This window comes from Protopterus annectens, chromosome 5.part1, assembly GCF_019279795.1.
Source record: "Protopterus annectens isolate FY-2018-M chromosome 5.part1, PAN1.0, whole genome shotgun sequence".
NCBI lineage: Eukaryota > Metazoa > Chordata > Ceratodontiformes > Protopteridae > Protopterus > Protopterus annectens.
This window is the reverse complement of record NC_056736.1, coordinates 775,298,143-775,313,823: the sequence shown is the minus strand read 5'-3', so window position 1 is coordinate 775,313,823 and position 15,681 is coordinate 775,298,143.

The window sequence follows — 15,681 nt, the reverse complement described above, 5'->3', positions numbered from 1 at the left end:
GTACAAAATAATATCATCTGCAAATAATGCCAACTTTTCTTGATTACCATACTAATTGTATCCTTGAATTTTTGAGTTCCTTATTTTCTTTCCAGTGGCTCTAAATATAAAGAAAAGGGAAAGAGGACACTCCTGCCTGGTTCCTCTGTTCAAATACAATTTATCAGAGAGGAACCCTCCCACTTTAATTTTTGCCTTAGATTATTTATATATCCTCCTAATTAAGTTTATTATTGTATCAGGGAATGCAAGTGCTTTGATTGCCCTACTCATAAAATCCCAGCTTATGCTGTCAAATGCTTTCTCTGTATTAAAACCCACCAATAACTGTGGCTGAATCAGTAAAATTCTTACCTCATCTCACAGAAAAGGCAATAAACACATTTTGTAATATGGAGGGCAGTGACTGTAACTGCTAAGCGCTGGCCCAGAAATCAAGGAGCCTCATTCCTCACCACTAACACCAGGGAGGTCGTCCCCAAGAAGAGGAAAGGATAACTAATACACACAGTAAAGTACAATTTCCCTTAAGTGCACACAGAGATCAGAGTCAGTCTGGGGCTGTCTGCTCCTTTGCTCACCAGGTCCCCGATAAGACTCCCCACTGGCACAGCTGTAGGGTCCAGGTCTCAGCCTAACTGGGCAAGCTAAAACCTCCAGTACCCTCTCTGTCCAACCAGTGCTTCGTGTCTCTGCCCAGGTAGCTGATACACACACACACACACACACACACACACACACACACACACACACACACACACACACACACACACACACACACACACTTTGAGAAGAGGTTATACAACCACACAGACTTTCCTGGGAATAGGCTGGCACATGTTCTCCAGCTGTACCCCTATTACCCAGACCATACAGTAGTAATTCCTGCCACCACTCACTTAATTGTCAGCTACTAAAAGGCCCTTAAAAGCGTGTCCGATTATTACTGTGCAATATTATAATCCAATGGTAGTATGACTAATCAGTCTCAAGGCTTATTGGAAGGGCTTATTACAATAAACTCTATAAATATATAATGTACTCTAAAGCATAGTTTATTTCTACATAAACCAGCCACAGATAAAATGTTTTAAAAATATTTAATAGTCAATAATTAAAACACAAGACAAAACTACTACACCACAGACATATCTAAGAGTTCAGAGATCACACAGAAACTTAAAATAATACAGTAGTGCAGGTCTGATTTTAAAGAAAAATACCTAATTAATCTTTACTAGCTTTAACTATTCCTACAAGAAATCACAGTGCTAAAACTTACATGTGAGCATAAGGCAAAGTGCTGAGTTAGATGTCCAAAGTCAAAATGCTCCTAGTCTCTCACTGAACAATAGTTTTTAAACACTAACCAACAGCTCTGCTGAGGCCCTCCCAAATTACATCATTTTGACACTTAGGTTTGCCCAGTATTCATATTGCATCATCTTGACACTTTGTCTGAGTTCTCAGGCCACAAACTACATTATTTAGCAATCTAACACCTGCTCAGAAACTCACAACAATACAAGGCATTTCACATATAGACTCTAGCAGAAACCACATGTAAAGCACCTTCCACATGTAAATTCTTGACATAAACTTTAGCCTTAAAACAATGGTCATGAAACCTTTATTCAGACTCACTGAAGCCGACTTGTAAAACATGAAAGGGTCACAACATGCTTCACTGGGCCAGTAGAGTGCAATGTTGTCACATATTTTGCAGTTCCACATTTCACAGTATTCTTTTACACTCAAGAAAACATGCCTGTATTTTACATTTGTTTATACAGTTGATAGAATTATGTATCAAATTCTATTTGACTAGGCTGGCAGCCTTCATCTATCTTTGTCCAATCTTCACATATCTTCCCCCCCCTGGAGAACTTAAGCAAGTTTTTCAAGTGCCCTTGAGAAACATAACTTGAGAGTGTCAGGTCTATCTGGGTGTACCTCACCCCATTCCCTGTCTTGAGAGCCCATCTGCATTGGCATTGCTACTCCCACTGCAGTGCTGCACTGACATATCATATGCTTGCAGCCCCAGGATCCATCTTAGCAACTTGGCACTTTGCTGGCAGGCTCTGTTTAACCATGTTAGAGGGTTGTGAATTTTCTTCTATACATATAAGGCTGAAGTTTTTGCATTGCCCACACTATGGCTAGACATTTCTTTTCTACCACTGCATAGCATTCCACCCTGGGTTGGAGCCTCCGACTGAGATAAACCACTGGGTGTTCTCCGCCCTCTAAAGAAATCTGGATAAGTACAGCCCCCACCCAATAGTTTGAAGCATCCACCTGCACAACAAATTTTTTGCTATAGTCTGGATTGGCTAACACAGGGGGTCCTCCCAAAGCTTCCTTAAGCTTCTGAAATGCCTGCTCACATGCTGTGGTCCACACTACCTTATTTGGCCTGTTCTTCCTTGCCAGGTTTGTGAGGGGAGCAGCTATTGTACTATAATTGGGAACAAACTTTCTGTAGTACCCTGCTGTCCCTAAGAATGCCCTCACCTGCTTTGCGGTAACAGGTGCAGGCCATGCCTGAATAGCTTTCACTTTGGCAGGTTCTGGCCTTATATTACCACTCTCCACTCTATGTCCTAGGTAGGAGACCTCTGCCATACCCACCTGACATTTGCTCAGCTTAATGGTCAACCTTGCCCTCTGTAGTCTGATCAGCACCTCTCTGACATGCTGAAGGTGTTCTTGCCAGGAATGTCTGTAGATGGCAATATCATCTAAGTAAGCAAGGGCAAACCCTCCTGCTCCTGCTAGGATATGATCTACCAGCCTCTGAAAAGTTGCTGGGGCATTCTTCATCCCAAAGGGCATCGTTGTGAACTCATACAAACAAAAAGGAGTCACAAACGCTAACTTCTCTCTAGCACTGAGAGTCAAGGGCACCTGCCAGTAACCCTTCGTAAAATCAATGGATCTCAAAGTAAAAACCTCAGGACACACCATGAGAAGTTCCAACTCAGCTTTATTCAGTTACATATAAAAAATAATAAAAGATAAGCGCTTTCGCGTGCTGAAAATGCACGCTTCTTCAGATCACATTCTATTCTATAAAATCAATGGATGTAAGATACTTAGCCCCACCCAGCTGCTCTAGGGCCTCATCTGTCCTAGGCACAGAGTAAGCATCTGCCTCTGTGTGACTATTTAATTTCCTGTAATCCACACAGAACCTGGTGCTGCCATCCTTCTTTGGCACCAACACAACTGGTGAGGCCCAGGGACTGTTGGACTCTTGAATCACCCCTAGTTCCAACATCTCCTGTACCTCCTCCCTCAGAGTCTGTTTGACTCTCTCAGGCACCCTATAAGGGCCTTGCCTGATAGGCCTTTGGGGTCCTGTATCCACCTGGTGCTGCACCAGGTGGGTGCTCCCTGGTTTCCCAGTGAACATGCCCCCAAACTCCGGCAAAACTGCTCAGATTTCTCTAACCTGGGTAGGAGATAGCAGCTGGAACATTGCTGCCACTTCCACTGAGGTGTCACCCCAAGCCTCACTGAGGAGATCAGTCACAAGATCTCTCTCAGACTCCTCCTGCAATAGACTGCAAATGCTCAGCACAAGGGCTTCACTATCATGGTAACATTTCATCATGTTAACATGGTACAATTTGTGCCCCTGCCATCTGCCTAGCACTTCCACCATGTAGTTAACATCACTTACCTTTCTTACCACCTTGTAGGGTCCCTCCCAAGCTGGTTGCAACTTGTTGTGTCTGACAGGAATGAGAACCATTACCTGCTGCCCTACAGCATATTTCTTAGCTCAAGCATTCATGTCATACTACACCTTTTTCTGTTGTTGGGCTTCTGCCAGGTTCTCCTGGGCCTGGCCCATGAGTTCCCAGAGCCTTGCCCTGAAGTTCAGGACATATGCCACAATAGACTCCTTGTGAGACTCACACTCCCCTTCCCACTCATCTCGAATTAAATCTAGAGGTCCCCTCACCCAATGCCCATACAGCAACTCAAAGGGTGAAAAAACAGTGGATTCCTGGGGAATCTTTCTGTAAGGAAACAACAGATGGAGGAAATATTTGTCCCACGCCCTCTTAAACTGATCTACAAATGCCCGCAGCATGGACTTGATTGTAGAGTTTAACCTCTAAACAAGACCATTAGTCTGGGGATGGTAGGGGGTGATCTTCATGTGCTTCACCCCACAGGACTTCCATAGACAAGCCAGCAGGTCTGACATAAAATTGGCACCTCTGCCAGACAGTATTTCCTTTGGGAAACCTACCCTGCTGAAAATCTCTAGCAAAGCATTGCCACCTTCTCTGCCTCAATGGAGGGCAAAGCCACTGCCTCAGGGTATCGTGTAGCATAATCTACAATCACTAGGATATACTTTTTCCCTGTGGAACTTGGGGTACTCAGAGGACCCACACTATCCATAGCTACCCTCTGAAATGGTTCCTCAATCACAGGCAAAGGCATTAAAGGAGCTCTCACCTTGTCTCCTGCCTTGCCTACCTTTTGGCACTGCTCACAGGTCCTGCAGTACCCTGTTACCTCTCTGGAAATTCTAGGTCAATAGAAGTTTTGCATAATACACCTCTTTCTACGTTTTATGCCCATATGACCTGCAAAGGGAATATCATAGGCTATGGCTAGAAGCACCAGATGGTAAGCTCTAGGCGCTACCAACTTCTGTACTCTCTCACCTTCTAGCCCTCCCTCAGGGTTCCACTCTCTTTACAGTAATCCTTTGTTCCAGTATACAGATTCCCCCTTCCATTGAGAATCAGGTGCCTCCCTAGCTACCTGCCTGAGGCAAGTCTCTCCTTGTAACCCTTCCCAGCTCCCCTTCCACAGGAAGTCTGTCATCCTCTGACAGCGGTGACTCACTGTCAGCCTGGGTACTACTACTCACCTCTATCTTTGCAGTTACCCTGTCCAAGGGAACATCAGTACCCACAAGCAGCTGTGGCTCACATTTAGTCTCACTGCTACAGCATAGCTCACTCCCTGAAGTAACCACCTCAGCAGTCCTGGCTGCAAGTATGCAGTCTGTCTGGGTATCCCCCAGGCTACCAGACCCACATGCTTGTCTCCTAGCCTCACTGCATGTAACTGCATAAGTACATAGTACTGCCTCATCCAAATCCTTCCCTCTCAGGACATCTGCAGGTTGGTAGTTCTATACCCCTGTTGGCTCAAGACAACCTACTGTTGGCATTTTGTCTTTCCCACTTTCTGGCTCCCTAACCTTTGGTTCCCCACCTTGCCTCTGTAGACATCTGTATGCCACATGGCCTCACTGGTTACATTCAAAACATTTAACCCTAGCTCCTGGACATGTACCTGGTCTAGTGGCTTCCCCTGCTACTGGCAGATTCTGTTGTGGCAGTCTGTGCTGCCCACCATGGCTTCCTTTAGTTCCATGAGCAGTACTGTGGTCGCTTTCCTGTGCTGGGCTGCCCTGCTTGCTAGGTATAGGTCTCCCTTATTCCCCAACTCCTCTGAAGTAGCACACTGTCTATCAGCTAACCAGATCCTCATGTCCTCAGGCAAAGTGCTAAGGGCTTGTTCTCATACCAAAAGGTCTGCCAGCCCTTCAAAAGTGGTGACCTGACATCCATTCACCCAGCTATGAAAATAAGTACTCAGTTCAGCAACATATTCACTTACATATTCAACTGTCTTGCGTCTATGCTCACGAAACTTTTTCCTATACATTTCAGGTGTTAGCTTAAAACATTCCAACAAGTGTCTTTTTACAGCAGTATAATAAAAACAGTCAGTGTCATGCATTTTTGCTAAAGAAGTTACAGCTTTACCATGGAGTAAAGGGGTCAGGAACCATACCCAATGCCCTTTGTCAACTTCATACTGTTTACATACCCGCTCAAACATATGAATGAAGCTATCAAAATTATCTCCCTCTTTAAATTGTGGAAGAAATTTACTGACTTTTTGTGCTTCTGGGGTCTGGTTACTCCCTTCCCATTACCTCCATGACTCTGGTGAAGAGTCAGCATTTCCCTCTCATGCCTCCTCTGCCGTTCATTTTCTTCAGCTTGTAGACTCCTCATATTCTCGGCTGCTTCCAGTTCCATACGCCTGGCCGCCAACTCAAGTCTCTTTAGCTCCAGCTGGATTTTTAAGTCCACTGCGGAAAAGTTGAGCTTTCCATTCTCCGAGGATATTGTATCGCCACTGTCAGTCTGATTGTCCTCCAGGCTGCTGTTTTCTGATGCAGCTGTAACCAAGGCTGCAATCGGGTCTGCCTTAGTCACGTTTCCATGCACCAGTCCCCTAGCCTGGCACATCTCCGCCAGCTGGCTCCTTGTCAGCTTTTAATACTTTTCTGCTGACATGCTGCCTGCTCACCCTGACTAACACTAAGCTAACAAAAGAAATAAAACGATTGTGATCTGAACACTGAGTATGCACTGCATGGCTCTTTTAGAGTACAAAACACTTTTAGAGATCACTGTACATAAGCTACAGGAATTTGCTCTACCCACACCACTACAAGCCAATTAGTGTGTGAAGTAGATCGCAATACTGAAAAACCACATGTAACAGCCGTGCCCTGGCGTAGAATTCAAGGAGCCTCAATCCCCACCACTAACACCAGGGAGGTCGTCTTCAAGAAGAGGAAAGGATAACTAATACACACAGTAAAGTACAATTTCCCTTAAGTGCACACAGAGATCAGAGTCAATCTGGGGCTGGTTGCTCCTTTGCTCACCAGGTCCCCAATAAGACTCTCCAGTGGCACAGCTACAGGGTCCAGGTCTCAGTCTAACTGGGCAAGCTAAAACCTCCAGTACCCTCTCTGTCCAACCACTGCTTCATGTCTCTGCCCAGGTAGCTGATACACACACACACACACACACACACACACACACACACACACACACACACACACACACACACACACACACACACACACACACACACACACACACACACACACACACACACACACACACACACACACACACACACACACACACACACACACACACACTTTGAGAAGAGGTTATACAACCACACAGAATTTCCTGGGAAAAGGCTGGCACAGGTTCTGCAGCTGTGCCCGTATTACCCAGACCATACTGTAGTAATTCCTGCCACCACCCAGTTAATTTCCAGCTACTAAAAGGGCCTTAAACGGGTGTCCAATTATTACTGTGCAATAGGGTGCATGGTAGCATTGTCGCCTCACAGCAAGAGGTTCTTCCATTCGATTTTCAGCTGGAGCGCCTTCTGTGTGGAGTCTGCATGTCTTCCCCACAGTCAAGTGGTGTTCGACAGACATGTATGAATGGATGTGCCTTTGTTGAAGGTTGGGTGTCGGGTTGGCACCTCAGCACCATAAAAATCTCCTGCCAATCATTAGCGGACCAGAGTTCTGCTGTGGCAACCCCTAACCGGGAAAAGCCGAAAGAAAGACAACAACAACAACATTATAATCCAATGGTAGTATGACTAATCAGTCTCAAGGCTTATTGGAAGGGCTTATTACAATAAACTCTATAAATATATAATGTACTCTAAAGCATACTTTACCTCTAAATAAACCAAGCACAGGTAGAAGGTTTTAAAAATATTTAATAATAAATAATTAAAACTCAAAACAAAACTACTACACCACAAATATATCTAAGAGTTCAGAGATCACCAAGAAACTTAAAATAATACAGTAGTGCAGGTATAATTTCAAAGAAAAATACCCAATTAATCTTTACTAGCTTTAACTATTCCTACAAGAAATCACATTGCTAACACTTACATGTGAGCATAAGGCAAAGTGCTGAGTTAGATGTCCAAAGTCAAAATGCTCCTAGTCTCTCACTGAACAATAGCTTTTAAACACTAACCAACAGCTCTGCTGAGGTCCTCCCAATTTACATCATTTTGACACTTAGGTTTTCCCAGTATTCATATTGCATCATCCTGATACCTGGTTTGAGTTCTCAGGCCACAAACTGCATTATTTAGCAATCTAACACCTGCTCAGAAACTTACAACAATATAAGGCATTTCACATATACACTCTAGCAAAAAACAGAGCAATAAAGCACCTTCCATATGTACATTCTGGTCATAAACTTTAGCCTTAAAACAATGGGCATGAAACCTTTATCCAGACTCACTGAAGCTGACTTGTAAAACATGAAAGGTTCACAACATGATTCACTGGGCCAGTAGAGTGCAATGTTGTAACATATTCTGCAGTTCTACATTTCACAGTATTCATTTACACTCAAGAAAACATGCCTGTATTTTATATTTATTCATACAGTTGATAGAATTATGTATCAAATTCAATTTGACTAGGCTGGCAGCCTTCATCTGTCTTTGGCCAGTCTTCACACTGATAACACAGACTATGACAAACCTAAGAAAGAACTTTTAACTAGGATTGGGATAACCTCTGATGTACAGGCCATAACATCTTATAATTTGACTTTTGATGCTGACTAACCAGTTAGATTGCAGATGCATGACTAGAAACAAATTTTAAAGCTTTGAGTAGATCCTGATGGCAACAGCAAAGTGAAAACATTTCAAATTCTATCAATAGATGGATTTAAAAAAGATCTGTCTGCTAATATAAGAAAATGGGTATTGCAAAGTGATCCCACTATGTCAGACAAGCTAGTAACATTAGTGCAGTATGTACTGGTAAAAACCACAATATTTACAAATGAATTGCCTGCTTCCAAATCTAAAGCTGCACTAAGATGTGTCATCTTCTATGAAAAAACAAACAAGAAATTATTTAGCCTGTTTCAAATGTGAAGGGAGGGATCACATTGCTAAGTTCTTTTCCATTAATACTGAAGAGAATGGTACAAGTAGAAATGTGAAAACTAAAATGCATGCTACAAATGAAGTTGTTCTCATAGAATGTAATAAATAAAAACTAAGTGCTTTCATTCATTACCTTTTTTAACTTTATTAGAGCAGTAAAGTACTATTCAACACCCCCATTATACAAGGCATTACTCATTATCTTAAAACCTTCATGAATATTCAATGCTTAAACATCATGTTAACATAAGGCACCTCTCAATGTATTACCACCACTAAAAACAAAGCGTCCTACAAATAAATAAGCTTTTCTCTCCATGCCTCTACTGAAAATGAGTACCCTGGACCCAGGCAGAGTTTCCTGGTAAACAAATGTCAAATAAATAAATACTGAATGTACATTCTGTCTCCACATAGATTAATAAAATAACTCTGTCATTTACTATTATAATTAAAATAATTATATAATAATTTTATAAAGTCTGCTTTTAAAACCAACACGCTGTTAATACTGATTTTATCATTAATACCTGGAAACTGTGTGCCATTCAACTTGATTTTCCATAAAAGTTACTTCCTTTCTAATTGGGACTCCCAATTACTGCCTCTAATATTTATGTGATACTTTTTTCAAAATGAAAAATAAAAACTTTTTCAAAGGGCATTTTTCTCATCTTTCCTTTTAATAGACTACTGATGTTCATATATTCTCTGCCTAAGTGCCCTTTCTGTCTTCCCTATGTAAAACACTTGACAAGTCCTACATTGTGCTAAATAATCCACCCTGGCAGTGTCATTTGCTAGTATAGCCTTTAAACACAAATTTGGGTTCTACACTTTATAAAATACATTAAAGCATCCAAAAGCCCCATTCAAATTCTTACTAATAACATTCTTAACCTGTTTATCAATATTATTATAAGATATCACCATTGATTTCTTTAGATTATCCCAATTCCCCTTCCTATTGTAAATTTCAAAGGGGTACTTTTTCTAAATGGGGTAGAGCTTATCTGGTCTCCCACTAATAACTTCATTAATCATTTCCTCAACTGAATCCAATGGGTGTTCCATATCAATAAACAACCTTTTTAACTTTTTAACCTCATACTGAAAAACTACATTGTCTGACACCATAGGAGAAAGCTGAACAACTTACCATTTACTAAATTGCACTTCTGCCACATGGGGTGGACATTATTAAAACGTAAAAAAAAAAGTTTGACCATGTTTCCTTCCTATAAACATTATAGAGAAATGTCTTTTATCCATATCTTTAAAAATGCTAAAATGCAAATAATTAATCTTATCTGTATCATAATTCATAGTAAACTTTAAAACTCCACTGTGGTTTTAATATATGTAAAAAAAAACTCTGTACTATCACAATTGTACCATTCCACAAAATCAAGTCATCTAAAATCCTATAAAGTGAGGGAGGTTGCCATAATGGTTAAGGAGTTTACCTTACAGACACAAAATGCAGGGTTTAATTCTTGCATGGGGTAATAGGCTAGGCTTAAAATGGCCCAGAAGGGCCGCTAGCCTAGTACTAATCTATGAACCAATAAACTTGTAATATTCTCTGTTGAAAATGTAATTAATTTCCCTGTACCACAGTACAATATTAGCAAAGGTAGGAGCAGCAGCTGCTCCTATTGCTACACCACACTGTTGCTTGTAGTAATCACCTTTAAAGGATACATAATTGTTCATTAAAACAGTTTCCATTAAACTTACTAAAAATTCCATTTTATTCCATTCTAGATTAGCCCTCTTGATTGATGTTTTAACACAAGTAGTTTCTTCGCTGTGGTAGAGTTGTGCAGTGAAAGAGGAACCCATCTGAAGAATGACATTATTCATTGGTGCACACAGTCTACACATGGAATGCAAACCCATCCTAAAGCTGTACAATGCAAAGGGGGATTTCTGAGACTTGTATCAGTGTGTTGTATGGAGTACAGCTTGGAATTATGTGGTTTACATGGTCAGAAAAGCAGAGTGGTGTGTTTGGGCCCTCCTAGAGGCATTGGTTCATAAGTGTTCAGTAGGCTAATGACCACAAAGGCCTTTTTAAGCCTAGCCATGCATCCCAAATAACTGACAAGTTCTGATACCCTTGATAAGTATAAGCAGGGGCTTGGGGCATGAAACATTTAAAAGCAGGGGCCTGGGAGATGAACCATTTACAGGCTAACTGTGCCCATTAGAGACATTGGTGTCAAACCAAGGATGAATTTCCTGTTCCTCATCCAATTGTCAAAGTTGCACTGAATTGGGTTAGGGAGGAACTCTTCTTCACATGGATAGGGAGCCTATTCCAGAGATGGAGTAGTCTCTGGGATACATGCTTGTCTCTCCAGCAGGTCCTAGGTATATCACAGGCAAGGTTTAAGTCTTTAGAATGGGTAACTCTGATGCTGTTTGCTTTGAGGAAATGCAAGAGTTCCATCAGAGTGGGGTCTGACAATGCCCTGTATTCCAGGCATAGATGTCCCCACAAAACCTGTAGATGACAGAATACAGGGATAGGGCCTTGAGGTGGTTTGCATAGGACATTTTACTTATGCCTTGTATTCTTTTAGTGAGGAACATCTGTGGACATTACAATTTTTGGATATGCCTGGTTAAGTGCATACCAAAGGTAGCATTGTGCTCAATGAAATGTCTGAAGAATGCCAAATACAGTGGAACAATGACTTCTTGGACTTAGATGCCATACTTTTGTTTATAAGTTGCACAACATAGAATTATTTCCTTACTACTGTAGACATGTGATGGTTGAAGGCTAGATTACTGGTTATGTGCGTCCCTAAGTCCCTGATTACTGAGTCAGCTCTAAAGGGTGTGTTGACAATATGATAGTTACCAGGGGGATGACTTCCCGTAGGATACTATTATGCATTTCTTGTCATTTAATTTTAGTCCATTGCTCTGACACCAGTTGTTTGTCTGTGTCAGCCCTTCTTGGATAACATTTGTGTTAGTGTGGGATTCAATGACAGCTCCTAATTTGCAATCATCTGCAAATTTAGTCAGCCAGAGACTGTTGACATTGGCCTTAACTTCAGAAAGGTAAATGACATAAAGGAGTGGTTCAAGGAACAATCCCTGAGAGACTCCATTTGTGACTAGCCTCTTTGTAGATATGGACTCCCCAGTTCTAACTTCCTGGGCCCTGTTTGTCAGCAGGGTAACATACTAGTTTGTACTTAACCTCTTGCTTTTGGCAATAATGCCCAAGTGGGGTATTGTGTCAAATGTGAAACACAGCAAAAACAAATTCCCAACAGGGAAAGAAAACTTGGAAAATGAAGAAAAAAATCCCAGCAACGACCTGGAACACACCAGCTTTATTGACAACAATACGTTTCTTTGACTAAGCACTTTCGCCAGTAATTAGCTTCATCAGAGTCAAAGTTTGACTCTGATGAAGCCAATTACTGCCGAAAGCGCTTAGTCGAAGGAACGTATTGTTGTCAATAAAGATGGTGTGTTCTAGGTCGTTATTGTGTCAAATTCCTTGGTCAAGTCAAGGTAGGCAGTGTGAACCATTTTGCCCTCCTCCATTGCTTTGGTGAACTTCTCAAAGAAGTCCACCAGGTTGTATAGGAATTACCTGCCCTTGATGAAACCAAACTGGGCTAGGTCCATTGGACAGCGAATCTAAATGAAACAATGACAAGTCAATCTGTTTAACTGGCAACATATGTCACAGTGAGTTATTTTTTTTTTATAACAAACATTTAAACTGAGGTATGAATGACTTTAATGCCTGGTTCAAAATTAGGTACATGGGAACTTCAACTATGGACATGTCAGAAGTGAGACTCAGTTTACTGGATACAATTAAGAAATTTGGAAAGTTACTTTTGCATTGCAGGAATTAGATATTATGTTTTTTGAGGACTCCATAGCTATCAGGCAATTCCGCAAAGATTTAAGACTTTGGACATTTCTGAATGGACTTGAGACTGGTTAATTACTGCATTATGAACTCTTAGGGCTGTTTGATAAAACTGGTATATGATTATATGAGGTTATTATGAACTCTTAGGGCTGTTTGATAAAACTTGTATATGATTATATGAGGTTATTAATTAAACACAACAGGAGGAAATTAGCTATTTTGGTTCCAAAAATTTTATTTATTTATTTTATTTATTTTACATTTGTTGACCGGGCTAGTCTAACTGGATATATGTCCATTTTCAGTAGAGGCCCGGGGAGAAAAGCTCCAACCAGTTACAGAGACAAATGTGCAATATTACAGTATACATATTCACAATATAAATTAGTAATATACAGTAAAAGTGAGATGAGATAAAAATACTTTGTGAAAAACCCTAAAGAAAGTAGATGTGTTTAATAATTTTTTTTTTTTTTTTTTTTTTGGGGGGGGTGGATGCTATAGTAGAAAGAGCATTAGGAACGAAATTGTGTTGTAAATGTTTGTATATTGGGTGTAATCAGTCAGGGTTGGAGTGAAATTGGAGTGAAATTGAAATAATGAAAGGGAAAATTGTAGGGGATCTTTTATTTGATAAGTATACTTCTCAATATCAACATTTTGTTTTGAAAAAAAGTAGATTTGCAAGGTGACAATCTCATTAAATGGAAAGAAAATATATGTTTTTTAGATGACAAAATTTTATACCAGAGTAAAAAGTTGTATCCTGTGCCTGTTCAAAAGGGTAGGGAAGATTTTTAAAGAAGGAATGTCTGATGTTAGAAACTGCTCTGGAGACTTTATTGGTCAGACTATTGAAGGCATTGCTAACGTCAATCATTTCAATGTTGTTGGGGAACCTGTGGGGAGTGTGGAGGGGTTGGTAGTAATATTTCTATGCAGATAATTTGTTGAGGCATTATCCACTCCCATTACAGGAATTTCTACCCCTACCCCTGAGGTCACCACAATTACAGAATATGAGAGTGGTGAGAAAGCAGACTAATACAGTGGAAACCTTTCAAGTATCTCATTTTCCACTGAGCAGGGGGAGATGGATGTGGACAGGCATGTGGACAAAAGACAGATTTTTCTAGTTATTCTTCCATTTCAAGAAGTAGCTTATGAAGATGAAGTTTTTAAAATTTTTAATTATAGTGACATTCTTATTACCAAGAAACATTTTGATATTTCTAAAAAGAGACCTACTTTTGTACCTACCACAACTTTAAGTGTAACTAATACCTTATTGGAGTTAAAATTATTTACGAGAAATTTTAATTTTTAAATACTCTTTGAAAATGAGGGTGAGGAATCTAATGATAGTGTAAGGTCATCCAGTACTTTTAAACCTCTTTATTACTCCCAATATTAGCATTTGAAAAAAATGTGTAAGAAGGAAACAGAACACTTGTCCATTTACCTACTTAACTGAAAAAAATACTTGGGTACTTCAACAAGGTGTCTTTATACATCACACAGGGACACTCTCCTAGATCTGCTGCTAAAGTGATGATTTTATCTAGACAAATCTTTTTTTACTTTGTTTCTTGTTAGTCCTCTCGCCCTCTTGGTCACAGGTGGCATACCAGAATTGACTTGAGCATTCTGGATTACCTCTGTTTTCTTATGAGTTAGGTGACATAGAATGATTTTCTTTCTGTCTTGATTACTTGTTGGTGAAATGCCAGATTATTGTCTACATATGTTCCCAGATCCGTATTGGGTCAACTCGTAGGGAGTTTTATCAATGGAGTAATTAGCTTGAGTGGAAAATTTCCCAAAGGGCACTATTATGGATTTCTTTGTGTTGAGTTTTACGCTGTGGCTTTAGCACCAGTCATTTGTTTGTATTAGACCCTCTTGCTAGATTTTGGTATCATGGGGGAATCTATGATAGCTCCCAATTTGCAGTAATCTTAAAACCTGGTAAGGCAGAAGCCTTTGACATTACCCTTGACTTCCAGGAAGTAGATGCCAAAGAGGAGTGGTCTCAACACAGAGAACTGGGGTAGTCCTCTGTTGACTGGCTACCTGGTGGAGGTCGTTTCACCAATCCTGATTTGTGGGTCCTTTCTGTGAGTCACCCAGAAATCCAGCAAGCTATAAAAGGATTTATGCCTAGTTGGGAGAGATTGCCAACAATACCTTAATGACGTTTTGTATTGAATGCCTTGGCCAGGTCATCATAGGTAGTATGCACCATTTTCCCCTTATCTATAGTGTTGGTGACCCTCTCAAAGAAGTCTACTAGAATGAGTAAGGGAAAACCTTCCCTTAACAAAGCCAAACTGGGATGAGTCCAGTTTCTATAGGGTGACAATGTCCTCGTGGTTCATTTCCATGATATTTCATTCCATGGATTTACATATTAGACTTGTCAGACTGATGGGTTTGTAGTTCCCAGGGCCATTGATGGTTCATACTTATGAAGTGGGATGACAGTTGCAGCTCTCCAGTCACATTGTATGTAACTTGTTTTGAGGCTGTAGTTGAAGAGTGGCTCAAGGGTCCATCAAGGTCATGTTTTATTAGACATCTTAGTTATTAGACCTCATATCAGGAAAAGATTTTCCCTGTATTATAGGCACATAGATAAAAACTAGGCTAACTGCTCTTGTGGCCCATTTTAAATCTAGTGAATTTCGACAAAGGTGAGAATCAAACCCTGCACCTTCTGTTTGTGAATTAAACACGTTAACCATTATGCTAATCCTCAGCTCCCAAAACTAAAGGATTATGGAAGATGTAGGCAGAAGAAGAATTGACAGAGATGGAGTAGCAGGCTGATGCAGGTAAGAAGGAAGAGAATCAATAGCTTGATGCACTTAGTGACCATAAGAATGGGACCAAACTAGTTATACTCATATACAGGTCCAAACCAAGCTAGATATACTCATATACAGGTCCAAACCAAGCTAGATATACTCATA